Here is a 15,985-nt window from a genome sequence, read left to right on the forward strand (position 1 = left end):
TTTCCTTTTTTTTTTCAGATGAGAAACCAAAAGAGTGTAAGTGACTTACTCAAGATTAGAGAAGCACTAAATGGCAAGGATGGTGCTAGAATCCAAGGCTCCCAGTCATATACTTTCCTTTTTTTTAAATCGGCCAAATTGTTCAAAAATCTCCTGAAAGACAAAAACAGATGAAGGTGAAATGTCAGTTGGTTGAATTTAAACAGAGACGACACTGTGTTCTTTCCAGGTTCAACAATAAACAATTCCAGGGATTAGCATGAAGTGCTGGCAGATGAAAACATTCTGACTCCTAAACAAAAATATTTGTATTTTTGCACCACAGTTAGTAAATCAATTGTAAAAATTAAAGTAATGGAAAAAAAGGAGATTGCAACCCCAGAGCACAATTTTCCTTTACTCTTGGAAGACAGATTGAAGAAAACAAAACAAAATCCCCATGGCTCCCTTCATTAGCAGCCAGGGTGGTGAGTCCCTCGTAAATCCCACTTATAAAGGCTCCTGGCTACCTGCAGAGACCAGGAGGACCAATCACATTAGTGAAGACGCCAGATGACCAAAGGAAGCAGTGAGAGTCTGGGAAAGCGAGTAAACAAAAGGCAGCATTCCAAATGAATGCCCCTGCTAGAGCCTGCCTTGTAAAATGCCTGGATGTGAGAAGCCCAAAGCAGATTAGCTTAAGGCAACAAAAGTTCAAATAAGATACAAAGAGCTCATTTTGACACATTAAGAAATCATCTTCATTAGATCATCAGGTGCTTAAGTGTAATTATTAAGAAAATATTCCACCTAAGTTGTGTTTGAAGCAGCAAGGCCTAGAAGCACAGGGACATAAAAATGGTTCTTGAATACAACATGTTCATGACCAAAATTCATGAACCAGACACACCGGCCTTTTTCCATTTTAATCTCCCTGACATTTTAAAGGCCTGTCATGACTTTAAAACTTGTTGTACATATCATTCCAATTTTACCACGCAGCTCATGAGTGCTACTTTAAATATCAACTAGAATATTCGAATCTTTCCCACTGTAAGTGATTTTTCTTCCACATTGTTGCCTCATTTACAAAGAAAATAAGTAACCCTTTCGGGTGTGAATGGCCAAAATGAAAAGCAGCAAAACATTAGGCCATGGTATAATTTCCTGAACATTCTCCATCACTTTACATGCTTGTTTTGCTTTCGTTGCAAAGTTTAAAGTCAAATACAATTTAGATGTTTAAATTTGAAAATGTGGAAGGAAAACCTTCTTTACTTCCATATGGAGAAGACTGAGATTTGTTTTCTTTTGTTTTGAGGGGAGAGTTAGGGACTTATGTTAAATAAATTTAATAACTTCCAATATTGTTTGCCAGTCTTATTCACGAAAGTATCCACATTGCTAAGCCTAATAACACTTACGTAAAGTAGAAATAATTACTTATTGAAAGTCCTGTAAGAAGACCTGGTCTCTGACAATGTGCAATACTAGATCCAGTCAACATTTTCAGGTGTACAAACCATCAAGCAGTCTGAAATTTTACAAATGTATTGAGGCCCCCTTATCAACAGCAGATAAGCAGATAGGCAAAAATGGTTCTGGTAATTTAAATAGTCCTAAAAGCCTAAAGCCAATGCTGAGGTATAATAATGAGAATCTTTCTCTGTAATTTCTATTTCTTAAAAATTAATTTCTCATCATACCTCCTCAGTTTTGCTTGATTATAATAATCACCCCTCACCAAGAACAGAAGTAGCTCAGCTTCCACTTTCCCATTGAGAGGTACTCCCACTGTTTTGACAAACCCGAATAGGGCCCTATGGAAGACTGCACTGACACAGAAGGAAAGAGCTTCACCTGACTGGCTGACGTCACCTGGGGCCTTAGGCCAGGTGAAAACTTTGACTTCATTTGTGTTCAAGGGGAAAAACACTGCTAAAGTTCAGTGAGTCTAAACTCCATTAAACTTTTTGACTCCATAAACCTTTAGGTTTTATCACTTTTCTAGGTTTAAAAATTACATAATCATCCTAATAACATAATAAAGCTTAAAATTTTTATAATACTCATTTAAAAAATATAATAAATCAATCACTCCTGTTTGACAGAGGGAAAAATAATTACAGCGATAAAGGGATAGTGGGTGGCAGACGAGGGGCCCAGCCCTGCCCTCGTGAAGAAACTCTCGTTGGTGCTATGGCTTCTCTGGCCTTTTCAGTTTTGTCACACAGCCAGTGGCAGAAATATGTCCTAACAAGTCAGTAACAGCCTATTTTCTCAGATAGCTCCTTATTTGCTGACTGCAAACACAGAGCGTCTTCTTCCATTGTCTCCTCTACTCCTTCCCTCTCCCCTTGGTAGCTAAGAGGCAGGACCAAGAATGGCCTGACCTGTGCTGTTCCTAAAGCAATGAGGACAGCGGTGTGGTGAGTGACAAATCTGATTTAAATCATGCTCTACTACTTTACAATCATGTGGCTTGAGGCTAGTTATCTGTAAAATGGGACTAGTATCTCCTACCTTATAGGGTTATAGTAGAGAAGACAACGTACGTGAAGTGCCTGGCATATATTAGGCCATACAATAAATGTTAATACTCTTACTTACATAAATCCCTAATCATAGGGAGATTTACGCTTTTATACTTCATGTAGAGTTCTTTCATGTATATTATCTCAGCTAATCTTTGTAAGATTACCACACTCAGAAGTAGCAAATTAGTCAAATGCATGTCCTCTGACTCCAGAATCAATGTTCTTTTCCTATTGTGCTGCCATGTAACAGGTTGTGATGGTGGAGACCACACTGTATGCCTATATCATAAGCTCCTGTGGGTGGGGATGGGGAGCAAGGACTGAACTGGGAGGGATCTTAGAAGAAAGAAAAGGAAGGAAAAAACAGATACACAATCAAAGAAACCCATACTACTTAGCAGGGTAATTGCCAGAGGGATAATTTGCCCTTGGGGTTCATCAATACAGTATCTTTTATTGGTAAAAAAAGGCAATGAGAAAAACAGTGAAACACAATTATAACGTCCTAAGTTCTAGATCTTTATAAGAATGTGATTATTTTAGATTGCTCAAAGAAAAATTTACAAAAACAACAGACTTTCAAAATATTATCTTAGTCTAAGGTTGAGAAAGGTTTCCTAATTGTCATTAGATGCAACCAACATCTAAATTAACCAAAATTTTCTAAACACCTCAGAACTATACCAGGAGCTGTAATATACTTCATTTAATCCTCACAATAACATCCTGAGATACATATTGTATTCATTACATGAGAATACAGACTCCAAAAGACTGAGTCAGACTAAAAGAAAATGGGATTCCTACCTCACTATATGATTCTATACAATTAAACTTTGAATTTACTATTTGAATTTTTTAAACTTCAAATTTCCTAATAAGATAAATTTAAAACTTAACCCAGGAGGATAATTTTTCACCCAGGAATACAATCTTCACTCTCCCTTACAAGCTTTCATTCTCTTACCTATCCTGGGAAAATCTTTGTTAAGAAGCGAAATGTAAGGAACCTCCTAATGAAATTGAGGTATGTGGACCAATGGCATAAGTTGGAAGACAAATTGCTCTTTCTTTTTGGGTAAAAAGTGAAGAAACAAAGGAGACTCCTAGGAAGAAACAGCATGAAGAAACAAGTAATCATAGCTATGAATGGAGACAATCAACAGTCAAGAGAGGTGCAGTGGATCACTGCTGTTGACCTGGGTGCTCACTGAGGCTCTTAAAGTCACTCTGCTGGTCAGATAGTGATGACGGTAGTGGTGGTAGAAAGTGCTGAATGATACATCAGGAGTCATAGTGAGCAAGACTAGAATTAACGTTCCCATTTGTTTCAGCAACTGAAACAGCACAGGCTATATTTGACCTGAATGTAACAAAGTAGAAAATCTGGTTGGAATTACTACTGATTTTTCCTGATGAAAGCAATGTGGCCACTTAAAGCTCAGAATCATTCAGATCAGTATTTCTCACAAAGTCTAATTCAAGGATGGCATTAGAATCCCCTGAAGAACACGTTTACCACGTAGATTCCTTATCCTCTCTCTCAGAGATTTACCAGTCACTGGTTCTAGGAAATGACTCAGGAATCTGCATTTTGAATATCACAGAAACGGATGCCAGATTTAGCAAACAGGCAACCCTAACCCCAGATGGTTCCATGACATTAGAGTTTGGGAAAAAAAGAAAAAAGAAAGAGGAAGAGATCAAAATTGTGTATGATAGTTAAACAGGACGCTTATTTGTAACAATTAGCCAAACACATTAAAAAGAAAGGGAGAAAACCTCACTGTCTGATCCTAGGACTGGATCCTTGATTGCTTTGTTTCAATCCCCTCCTTTGGAAAATGGAAGCAAACCAATGATGATGCCTACCAAGCCCCTTGCCATTCTGTGGTTATGCTCAAAGGAGGTACCTGAGAGCATAAGAGAGTTAGAAAGGGCATTTTGTGGGCCGGCCCGGTGGCGCAGCGGTTAAGTGAGCATGTTCCTCTTCTGGCAGCCCGGGGTTCGCTGGCTCGGATCCCGGGTGCGGACATGGCACCGCTTGGCACACCATACTGTGGTAGGCGTCCCACATATAAAGTAGAGGAAGATGGGCATGGATGTTAGCTCAGGGCCAGTCTTCCTCTGCCAAAAGAGGAGGATTGGCAGCAGTTAGCTCAGGGCTAATCTTCCTCAAAAAAAAAAGAAAGGCCATTTTGCTATGACAACAGCAACTTGCTCTGGATGAGCATCATATCCACCTCCCACCACTTTTTGGATGCCTATGCCACTTGACCTTTACCTTCTCCTCTCAGGCTGGCCTTAGCAGGGAATAAGAGCATTGAAAAAAATTAAACATTGTTTATCGACTAGGTTTTTAACCGCAAAAACTAAAAAGAAAATCAATCAATTGAAACACTAAAAACAAAAGCATCCCAACAATGTCCTGGCAAATACTGTTCTCACAAAACCTCACAAAAGGCATTGGGATGAAACACTATGCTTAGTATGCAAAGGAAAAAACTCAACTCCTCTAGCTTTTGTACTGTACTTTTCCCCCCAAAGTGACTTCTTAACCAAGCTTTAAGTAGTGATAATTGCATTCTGTGTTACATGAAGGGTGTGTTTCTAAAGAACATTGTGGAATGTTCAACTATGTAATTAGAAGCACCAAGTCTGTAAGGTTCTGAGGTAAAAGAGGATGCAAATGATACTCCTGTTTCATGGAGAAGTTAGACAGAAAAATTGCAATAATATTAAATACCAATTATTGAAGTATTTCATTAGAGAAGGGATGCCAGAAGGGAGGGGAGTTCTTAGAAAGTGGTCCAGGAGCATAGGAGGGTGGAGGTGGGGGTAGAAAGACATATGGGGAGTCCATAAAAATAAATTTTGATGGCTAGCAGTAATCTGGTGGTTAATAAATGCCAGTGTACCTCAGAAATCATGGTATTGCTGCCTGTGACATCCTGTTCTGGGTTGCCAAAGTCAGTATATGCCATACAGGGAAATAAATTGAAAAATTAATCACATTAAGTAGAGCTCATGCACACAAAGAAGTATAATCTTAACCTATGTAAGGGACCGAGCAGAATTTGCTTATTCAAGTTTTTTGGGTGTATCACTGTCATAGGGCCTCACTGCTTTACCACTAACAGATGGGGGGCGGGGCTGGGTTGCACGTCATCTGATGTCATTCCCAATGCCGAGGGCTTTATTTTGTTTGTTTCTGGATAATGACGTTCTTGGACTGTTAAAGCAGTCAGGGTTTGTCTTTATTGTAGCTTTAAAGTGACACAAGTCACTTTACAGAAAAAGAGGAAGACACCTGATTCACACGACCAGGCACAGCCAAGGGAGCATGTGAACTTTCAACAAGAGAGGAAGCCTCGTACCAGATGTGAAGAAGTAAAGTTTATTTTTCCATTTAGCTTGTTTATTTAAGTAAGAAGGAAGGAGACAGTGACTGCTTCCCACTCCAAACTGCTCAGGGAATGCCTTTCCTTTCTTTCTTTATAAATGAGCAAAGTTGGCTATTGCAGTTTCCAGAGGGATCTGGAAAGGAACCAAGTCACTAATGATTACAGTTCACCTGTAGCTAGTTAAACTTTGAAACCTGCCAATCAACACAGAAAACCAAGAGGGAAGGTCAATGCAGCCTTGCCCATCTAGCATTCTCTCACTCTTTAGATTGAAAATGATTTATTAAGGAAATTATTTTATGAAATGCAAAGCCTATTATAGAGACTATAATCAAGGTCTTCATAAGATTCATTTAAACATCTAACAGCTGAGAAACTCTCAAGTCTTAGTTTATTTATTTTCCCTTTCAATTACTGTGTGTAAGAGACAGAGTGATAGAGCTTTTACATTTAAAACAAAATAACCAAAGAAAAACATCTTTTGTCCTTGATACATCTATCTTTTCACATTATTTTGGTCTGACACGCCATTTATTTCTAGACTGAAGATATTTTGGTACACATCCAAAGACACACATACTCTTTTTTCACAAATTGTTGAAACATTCCTCTTAATGCTGAAGGCATTACAGGCTACTAACAAATAATACAAAATACACCACAAAACAATCATTGATATTTCATGTATTCATCATCAAAAAGACCAGGCTACAAAATATTAAGCGACTTTCAACTATTATTCATTCACACATCTATTTTTAAAAAAGTTTACCTCTTCTTTACCCATTATATCTCCTCATCCCACTTCTTGCAGGAAAAGAGAGAACACCATCACTAAGATTAATGGAGCATTGGTAAAGTATTTTAGGTACAAATGACCCACTTTTACATACATACAGCCAGAACAACTCAGCAAGGGTTTAGGAAGGAGAAAACGCAGTTTTTTCTATTGAATTCATGCAGCTGGTGGTGATAGATTGATTGTTCTCCTTTAATGGCAGGGTCAGAAAGACAGAGAGAAAGGCTTTCCATAACTGGCTATATTTTCTATTAATTAATTAATTTATTTGGTTTTTCCTCAAATGTTCTAAGTCAGTGAGATAAATTACTTCCAGTTTTAATTAAAGCCCTCTCAAAGGTTAACTCATACTGCTAAAAGAGAGTGCAAGAGTGGCATAACGGGATGCCTTTTCTTTCCACAAAACAAAATGCAAAATGTTCCCTCTTTATAAAGAAGGAGAAAATGGATCGTATTTATCCCTGAAGTTTTATTTCCTGGAATTGTTTCTTAAACTCTGTGTGTTTCATGAAAACGAGAACTTTAGTTTATCATCTTCAAAAACTCAAACTGAAAAGAGAATTGGTAATATATCAAATTTTAGATCCTGCTTGAAACTCAAGAACTAAATTTTGAACTTAAATCTATTCATCTAAGTATCACTATCAAGTGTAAATTAAAATAAGACTCACTCACTTGGTCTTGGCTATGAACTCTCACAAAGATCTGAATCTGGCCCTACAATTACTACAGTTACTGCAAACTTACAATTACTAATATCAGCTAATATTTAATGCTAATTTCAAAGATTTTTTTTTCCATGCAACCTAATGGTTGACTTTTATTTGAAACCAAGGTATAGCTACTATTTCACAGCAGTAGCGTTGGAGCCCCAGGAAAGGCAGGGAACAAGTGTCTAGAGTGGGATGATCACTGTAAATCTATTCTTAAGGCTCAGATATAAAAGCGTGCCACTTGTGATAGATATTCACAGAGCCACTAAAATAACATATGATATGTAGTATTAATATTTGATACAATCAGTAAATGAACACATTTATAAGTACATTTGTGTGCATGCACACGTGTACAGAGTAATGCCTCCTTCCAGACATCAGACTCTGGGACACCTCAACCGCCTAGCCTAGAACCAGTCAAGTACCAGGAAATAAGAGAAAGATACATTTTTATAGTGAAGTAATGAAGAAGTGTAACTGACTTGTATCATAGGTACAGGCTCACTGTCAGGCATAAAGCAAAAATAGCAGTGAACCAGCAACATGACACACAGATTCCAGGAAGAAATGCTAACTCATCTGAAGGGAAGAGACTCCATATCTACAAAAAGTAGATGGTAAAAATAAAAATACGGCTGCTTGGGGCATTTACTGTAGAGGAAATAACCCCAGAGTAACTACTTCAACAGTCACTGAGGACATCATTGTATCTCAGTGCAGCACAACAGCAGATCTTTATAATTAGGACAGTGAGTCGGTTAAGGCACATTATCCAAAAGACAGAGTATTAACTAAGGTATTTTAGAAAGATCTTTCACTGAAATATGAATTTTTTTTTAAGTTTTGAGGCTTCCGTTATCTGGAAAATAAAGTTATCTGAAACAACCTTACTATTGTTATGTTTTATGCAAAGTATTTTGTCTCCAACTTTCAAAGGTTTTCCTGAATACTGACTCGTTATGCTGAGGGAGGTTGTGTGGAATGTAAATATCTTAAATATTACCACTATTTACAACTAGCTTAAATTATACAATTAAGAGATGAATTTTTTTAAGATACCTTTTCAGATTATAGGATTATTTGCCTTTTTAAAAACTGTGTTTACTGATCCTGTACAAGTTTTTGGTTGTACTGCATGTCTCTTCTTCCACATTACTATAACAAGACACCATTCCTGACTTGTAAGAAGTTATCACCTGTACTCTTATTACGTTATTTTCAAATCTGATGTACAAACTCGGGTATTTAGGCCTCTGAAGAGATGTACAGGAGGAGGAGTTGCTTGGAACAAAAATTCCCGATTCATTAATTACTCGTTGAACGTCACCATGTCATGGATGTGATCCAATGCTCTTGGAGATGCTTCGATGACAATAGAATAAGAAGATTTCAGAGTAGCTGAAATCTTTAACTCTCTTTCTTTGAAAATCTTCTGTCACAAGTCAGAAGGATAATGTCTCTTTTCACCCAATGAGAAAGCTGTTCTCACACGAGCATAATTAATTAATCTTCTGACACCATGACAAAGAAATTCCTTAAAAGGATTTCTCCGATTTCCTCTCAAGACAGAAGATTGTCTTTATCCATCATCTGTTCTTCCTGATCCCTTCTTTTTGAATATCCACATCAGCAGAATTGTCCATCAGAAAAGACAGCAGGAGGGAAATCTCGGCATGATTGATAGGGCCCCGATGCTCTGCAGGCCTATTTAAGTGCAAGCATCTATTGTTGCAAACTTACTTTACAGCAGTTAAACAAATATAATAGTCACCAATTCAACCATTGTGCAGCTTAGATTTGACTAAAACTAGTAAGTGAGGTTTGCTAATGACAAGGCACTGATTTTGAAGCCAGATAAAAATTTTGCAGATAAGTTAGCCTGATGTCCACTTAGAAAAAAGAAAATTCTCAAAGCCATGCAACAGTATACATATATTACAAGTGTTATATACCATAGTGTATGTAGATGAATATTCCCATTAAAAAGCAAGAAAAATCTGATACTTTTTATCCTAATAGCCATCCAATACTTCTTACCTCCACCATGGCTATCTGGAAAAAAACCCAAAAAACCGCATATGTTACTAGCCAAAAAAATCAGGGGGGTCAAAGAAGAAAGTGCTACCAATACTCCCTTAAAAGTTTTTTTTCAGATTCATCATAGTAAAGTTTTCCTTTAAAGAGAGGTTTAGGTATGTCTATGTGTTCTTACCCACATCTGTGAAAGAAAAGCAAAGGCCATTTGAGACTCCCTGTGTGAACCCGCCACTTCTTGGATAGAACTAATGGACCAGAGCGTTATAGATCAGCTTCAAGTGAGGGGCAGAGCATTCTGGTCAAAGGTCTAATCACAGGAAAGGCAAGCATGGCCCTACTTTGAAAGCAATCTACATGAAATGGAAACAGATCTAGAAATCTCACTAAGCCGTGGTAAGAGCACGCCCAGTATCAACAGCAGAGGTTACAGCATGCTCTGTGCTTTTTACAGATCCTGCCAAGAAAGGCCACTTGAGCCCAGACACCAGGACACACTGACACCATGTGTTCTGTTTGCACCACAATGACCTTGACTACTCAGTTCTGGATGCACCCTGTGAAAATATTTGTTGATCCTTCCACTCCCCAGAGAGGCCAGCCCTCACAGGCCAGGGCCCCAGCTCATTGGTGCTTCCCTCGGCACAGTTAGAAAGATAGACTGCCACTGCCTCACCCACTGTGAACCTGCTTCTCCAGCTGACCTGCTTCCTCCAGCTAAGGAGAGAAACTGATGGCTGGCCCACAGCCAGGACCCATGTGTCTTGCAATGAGCAGCTTAGTTTTGGTTTTTCTTAAATCACAGAGTTACATTCAGGATCGATTACCCCTTTGAAGACCAAGGAAAAAAAGAGTTATATCCAGGACAAAGACCTAGGAAAATCCTTGTGGATAAGGAGGGACGCTAGCAGTTTGAATATAGAGTATACCACAGAGTTTGAATGCAGAGAAGCTGGAAACCAACTGAGAATGAGCTGGTAGTGAAGTAACCAGGAGAGAGGGCCCAATGGGAACGCAGGCGTACAGCCCAGAGGGGACTCTGAAATGTCCCCTCACTAGCCAAGGACCCAGAAATCTCTCAAGGGCTCCCATCACCAACAGCTCCACCTTGTTGGTTAACAGTCCTTTTGTGAAAGGCTTGTCTTCCCAACAGGACTGTGTGTGTTTGGGGGTGGAGGGTGGGCAAGAACGAATCCTCATCATTTTTTTTTTTTTTTTTTTTTGGCCTATTATGCATTGTATAGCATCTTGTCAGGATCAGTAAGCACATACTAACCGGTTAGAATGGAACTCGAGGAAAAGGCTGTTAGTGTTGCCCAAGGCCAGGTATGTAAGACCCAGTGAGAGGACAGGCAAATCCTCCTCTTTTCCACCCAGGACACTCTGGACACTCACTCTCTGGGTGGAAAAGCAGTGATGTCCATGAGATTTAAGTCCAAGTTCAATAGGAATATCCTCTTGCTTATAATGGTCCTTGGAGTTAAATCCTTGGTAAGAAAAACCCACCAGTGTGTACAGGAAATCGCTGCACCTTCCTCTTAATTTTGCTGTGAACCTAAAACTGCTCTAAAAAAATAAAGTCTTAAAAAAAAGGCCAAAATCAAGACAAAACAAAATCCACTAGTGCTCACAAAAACTCAGGGAAAAACAAACATTTCATTCTTTTGCCCCTCAGACATATCTTTGTAAGACAAGGATCAGTTGTAATATGGTCCATTACAAATATTTAAGACTAACTGCGTTCACAGAACTGACTTTGGATTCAGACTTGCATTGACTGGGTCCCAATCCCTCACTTCCAAGGGGGCCCGTGATTCAGTCTCTTTGCCTCAGTCATGTCATCTGTAAAGCAGGGCCTACACCTTCCAGGGGGTTGTGAGGACTAAATGGAAATCCTGGCATCTGGCAAACACTCAGTACATAATGATGGATTATTATTCATTCTCTGTTTCCCCTTTCCCCCTCCTTCACACAACTCTCTAAGTGGGCACATCCAGCTCTATTTCTGGGAGTTTATATGGAGACACAAACACAACACACACACACACCAAACAGCAGCCTTTAGTGCTGAGAAGGGAGCAGGCCCAATAGATCAAGCTAGACACTTCTGAGCAGTTGAGAGAAAAGAATGAGGAAATCAGACAGAACAAGCAAAGGAGAATGGGGCAGGCCAGGGTGACACGGGGGCTGGAAACAGAGAATTTCTCAGGGCTGTATTTGAACTACCGCAGCTCTGTGTGTGTCTCATTCTGCCTCAGCCAGCTCAGCTTCAGCACTTGGTTTCCTGGTTATCTTGGCATTGTTTTCAGGTGGGGGTCTTACTGGGCAACATAAAGCACGTTCTGTACTTGTTTTCATTTCCACTCAATTCAACGAATACTTATTTTGTTCCTGTAGGTGCCAAGCATTGCGACATATGCTGAGGATACATTCATGAATAAGACCAGACCATACAGGAGTTCACAGCTCAGCAGGACCGACGTGATAACTCCATACAGTGTAATAGAGAGCATACAAGAAGCCTGGGAGTGAGGGTGGGAGAAGCACTTAGTGAGGACTTCAAAGGTGAGCAGGAGTTTGCATGAAGAGAAAGGGTGGGGTTGAAGATATTGCACGTAAAGGAATTGTGGGGTGAAAGAAGTAGGTGTCACTTCGTATGTCTGAGGCACAGAATGCGTGAAGGCAGAATGGCAGGAATTAGGCTAGCAAGAGAAGCTAGGTTATGAAAGGCAATTAGACACTTTTTTTTTTTTTTTTTGCTGAGGAAGATTAGCCCTGAGCTAACATCTGTGCCCATCTTCCTCTATTTTATATGTGGAATGTTGCCATAGCATGGCTTGATGAGTGGTACATAGGTCCATGCCCAGGATCCGAACTGGGAACCCCAGGCCACCAAAGTGGAGTGTGCCAACTTAACCACTTGGCAACCGGGCTGGCCCCAAGCAATTAACCTTTTAAACAAAATTTTTTTTAACAAAGGGGGCTACTCCTTAAAGATTGTAGGCCAACGAGTGACACAATCAAATTTGTTTTTCAAAAACATAATTCATGGACCAAATGGAAGACAATGGAATGGGAAGAGGAAAAGGAACAGTCAAAAATTAGCTTGGGAAGGAGATGATTAAAATGGTCTGGCGAGAGACAATAGGGGACTAACAAGGACGTGAAGATGAGATGCGTTTATTCAAGACTTACGCAGGATGCTGAATTGATGGGGTTTAGTGTCCCACTGGACACAGGATATGAGGAGGGGAGGAGAAGCCTAGGGTAACTGGGAAGTTTCTAGCTGGAGCACTTGAGTAAATGTCACACTATTAATCTGGATGGAGCAGTAAAGGAAGTGTTGCCCTGTTTCCGTGTGTGAATTTGTACAATCACGTGCCTGAAGGCCTTTTGTTTACCCTAAGTCACTAACACCTGGACCTCCTAGGAGGGAATAACTGAAACCTTAGGAAAATAACCTTTTTCAAGCTGTTTTTCATAAAGGAATCCTATGACACCCACTATAAATTCTAATTTTTAACAGTTGTCCTAGAAATTCAAAGCTTCATGGTTTATTTCATGAACCGAATGGATCCTGTGGCTAGACTGGCCTTTAAGTATGAGACGGCTAGGTGAAGAAAAGAAAAAAAGAAGAGCAGACATCTGCCAAAAGGCTACGTGTGCCAAATGGGAAGTGAGAGCACGTTTAGAGAAAGAGGAAGGAGGGACAACAAGCTGCTTAATACCTCTATTTACTGCTAGGGACGTCTCTAAACGGGAAGAACTACTTTAATGATCAGTTTCATATATTAGAGGTCCAGGGCAAAGAGAACACAAATCCTTAGGAAGTAGCAGCAGTCTTGTTCTCATATTATTGTTTTGCGGGCATCTATATCAGATTAAAAGATGATTTGTATTAACAAGTAACTAAAGTGTTGGAAGTGTAAACAAAATTAATCCAACATTTTAAGGAAAAGAAACTTGGTTTATTCACTAAACTGCACGATTACCCCACATATTCACTTTTATTAAAAGAACAAAAATATTGCTGCTGAGAGTGGGGAAGGGTTTTAGATAAGATGGTTGGAGCTGGAGCAGTCAGCTATCCTGGACCATGAGGTGTCTTCAGGAATAGAAGCCACGCACAGTGAAGCAAAGACGCAAAGGGCCTGGGTCCCTGACACCATGCGTCACCATCTCAGGCCTAGACTGCCTCCCCTGGGATTTCCTAAAAGTGGGAGAGAAATAAATTCTATCTTATGTAAGCCACTATTTCTTACCTCTTTGTTACTCGCTGCCAAACAATTCTAACAAAAACAACTCTTTTAACATTTTTCCTACATTATCTTAGTTTTTCTGTTTAGTTTTTGTGTGTGTGTGTGTGTAATTTCTCTCACAAGAATAGGTATTATATTGTACTCACTGCTCTTTTTTTATTCAGCAATTTGTGATATTTTCTTATGCTAAAAAAACTATGACAATCTTTGAAGATTACCATAGAATTCCACCATATGAATGCATCATTATTTATATAACCAATTCCCCGTTTGGGGGACATTCAGTAAGTAGTTTTACTTACCAATGGACTCCCTCAATTTATTATAATTTACAACTTACAGGTGGACCAAAAATTATGTAGCTACATCTTCACAACAAGCCAGCATGATGAATATTCTCCGCCATACAGTGTTGAGCAGTGTGGCCATTATTTCACTCAATTACATTTGTAAGTTGGATTCGAGCATAAAAGAGAGGCACAAGAAAGAATCTAGCAGATATTTGGTTATTTGCCCTCCAAAGATGAAGAACAATGAAGATGAAGTACAATGCTGCCAATCTGTATAAGCTTATTATAACTAATATCTCACCAAAATGCTTCAGCCTAGAAGGTTCACCCCCACAAAAACGCCATCCTTTATAAGCTCTATGGCAACTTCTCTAGCTGAATTGGGTAGAAATAGTTAAGACTTAGACAGGATTTCTCTACTAAAGAGACTTTGGTGACATTAGAAAGCTCAAAAACTATAAAATTATGTCTAAACGACACAAAATAAAGACAACAAAACAAATTCTTACCAATAATTTTATTTAAAATCATTCTCAAATTCCAGTGAGTGTCCTAAGAGTGATGAAAAGTTAGTCTGTGTATTGAATCATCAGAATTTACAACTATACCATAATGTGGTGAGAACTGTCTGTTGAGAATTATAACCCTAAGACGAGGAGGAGTCCTTATATGCAGCAATTAGCTTATGCCAGATATGGTCACCTCCCAAAGCAGGAAAGTGGAGGATTCCTCTTAGACACATTTTCAGTAATACGGGTTAAAACAAAAATTGCTTTCTGGTTGATTTTTAGAGAGATAAAAATTGCCAGTTACCTGGAATTTCTAGTTACCTGTTATTTTATCTTATGAATTGTGCTTTTCATATTTAATCAAGACTTAACTTCCCCTAAGAGCTAAATGACGCCAAAGAAATAGGGATACATCTGCACTCAACCTCCCACAAACGAAGCTCTCTAAGGCAGTCTTTCTCTTGTCCAGAATACAGGATATTACAGTGCTTCTTCTGTGAGGCTCAGTAAACGTGAAATGAACATGTCTGTGCTGAGTGTACAGTCATTTCACTAAATAGTATTTGTAAGAAGCATAAGTGTGTACATGCCCAAATTTTCCAATGATTCAAGTACAGTAACAACTTCTCTCTCTAGGGGTCACTGACCCAGAATTCTCAATTATTGGAAACACAGTCCAGTGTCTAAAACTGAGCAAATAAAAGTACAAACAGACACAACAGACAGCACAAGGTTCACGTTCTAAAAGTATTTGCCCTTCACTCAAGGGAAGGAACTCACTCAAACGTGTTTCCTCTTAATTTAGACCCAGTTTGAAGAAATTTGCTTACATGATTCCCAGCTTTTGTCAGATTAAAAGGAGTGGGATGCCAGGGGCAAGAACAACAACAGGAGAAAAAAAAAAAGGGAAGCTTTTAATCTGACACTGACAGTGAAAATAGAAAAATAATTTTAAAAAGGAGACAGAAGAACTTAAAATATACAATAATCTGGAGAAATTTAGTTTAAGAGTATGTGGTTCTAGTCTGTAGCTTGGCCCTAAACTAAACTAAAATGTTGAAAATAACCTAAATAATCAAGAAAAAGGTATACTTATTACACAATTAATAATTTATAATAACCTTTCAAAAGATTTCTATAAAATTGTTGCCTTTTAAAATTTGAGCATCTCAGAGACTAAATTCTAAAGGTCCTTTACAACTAAAACATTCTATATATTTCATGGAAAAATTAGGAACTCTTTATTCCCCAATGATGTGGCTTATATATACATTTCTCTCAAAATTTTTAAAAAATTAATATTTTAGTAGGATACATACATACATATCATGAAAAGTAACTTCTCTTCCTTTCAATACACTACCTCTCCCTAGGGACAACCACTATCACCAGTTTCTTGTCTATTCTAAAGGAAGCTGGAATATAATTGCCAGACAAATATTCACATGTATGTATGTA

General features: G+C 38.7%; 1 protein-coding gene across 13 annotated transcripts in view; it reads right to left on the minus strand.

Annotated features, from left to right (window-relative positions):
* The window catches only part of GREB1L (GREB1 like retinoic acid receptor coactivator), a 242,418-nt gene that overhangs the window by 144,380 nt on the left and 82,053 nt on the right, over positions 1 to 15,985 (minus strand). For all 13 annotated transcript variants that reach the window (XR_011420953.1, XM_023647520.2, XM_070220750.1 and 10 more), the window contains one exon: positions 50 to 153. The gene's annotated coding sequence lies outside the window, so the exon portion shown is untranslated. The remainder of the gene's footprint in view (positions 1 to 49; positions 154 to 15,985) is intronic.

This window comes from Equus caballus, chromosome 8, assembly GCF_041296265.1.
Source record: "Equus caballus isolate H_3958 breed thoroughbred chromosome 8, TB-T2T, whole genome shotgun sequence".
NCBI lineage: Eukaryota > Metazoa > Chordata > Mammalia > Perissodactyla > Equidae > Equus > Equus caballus.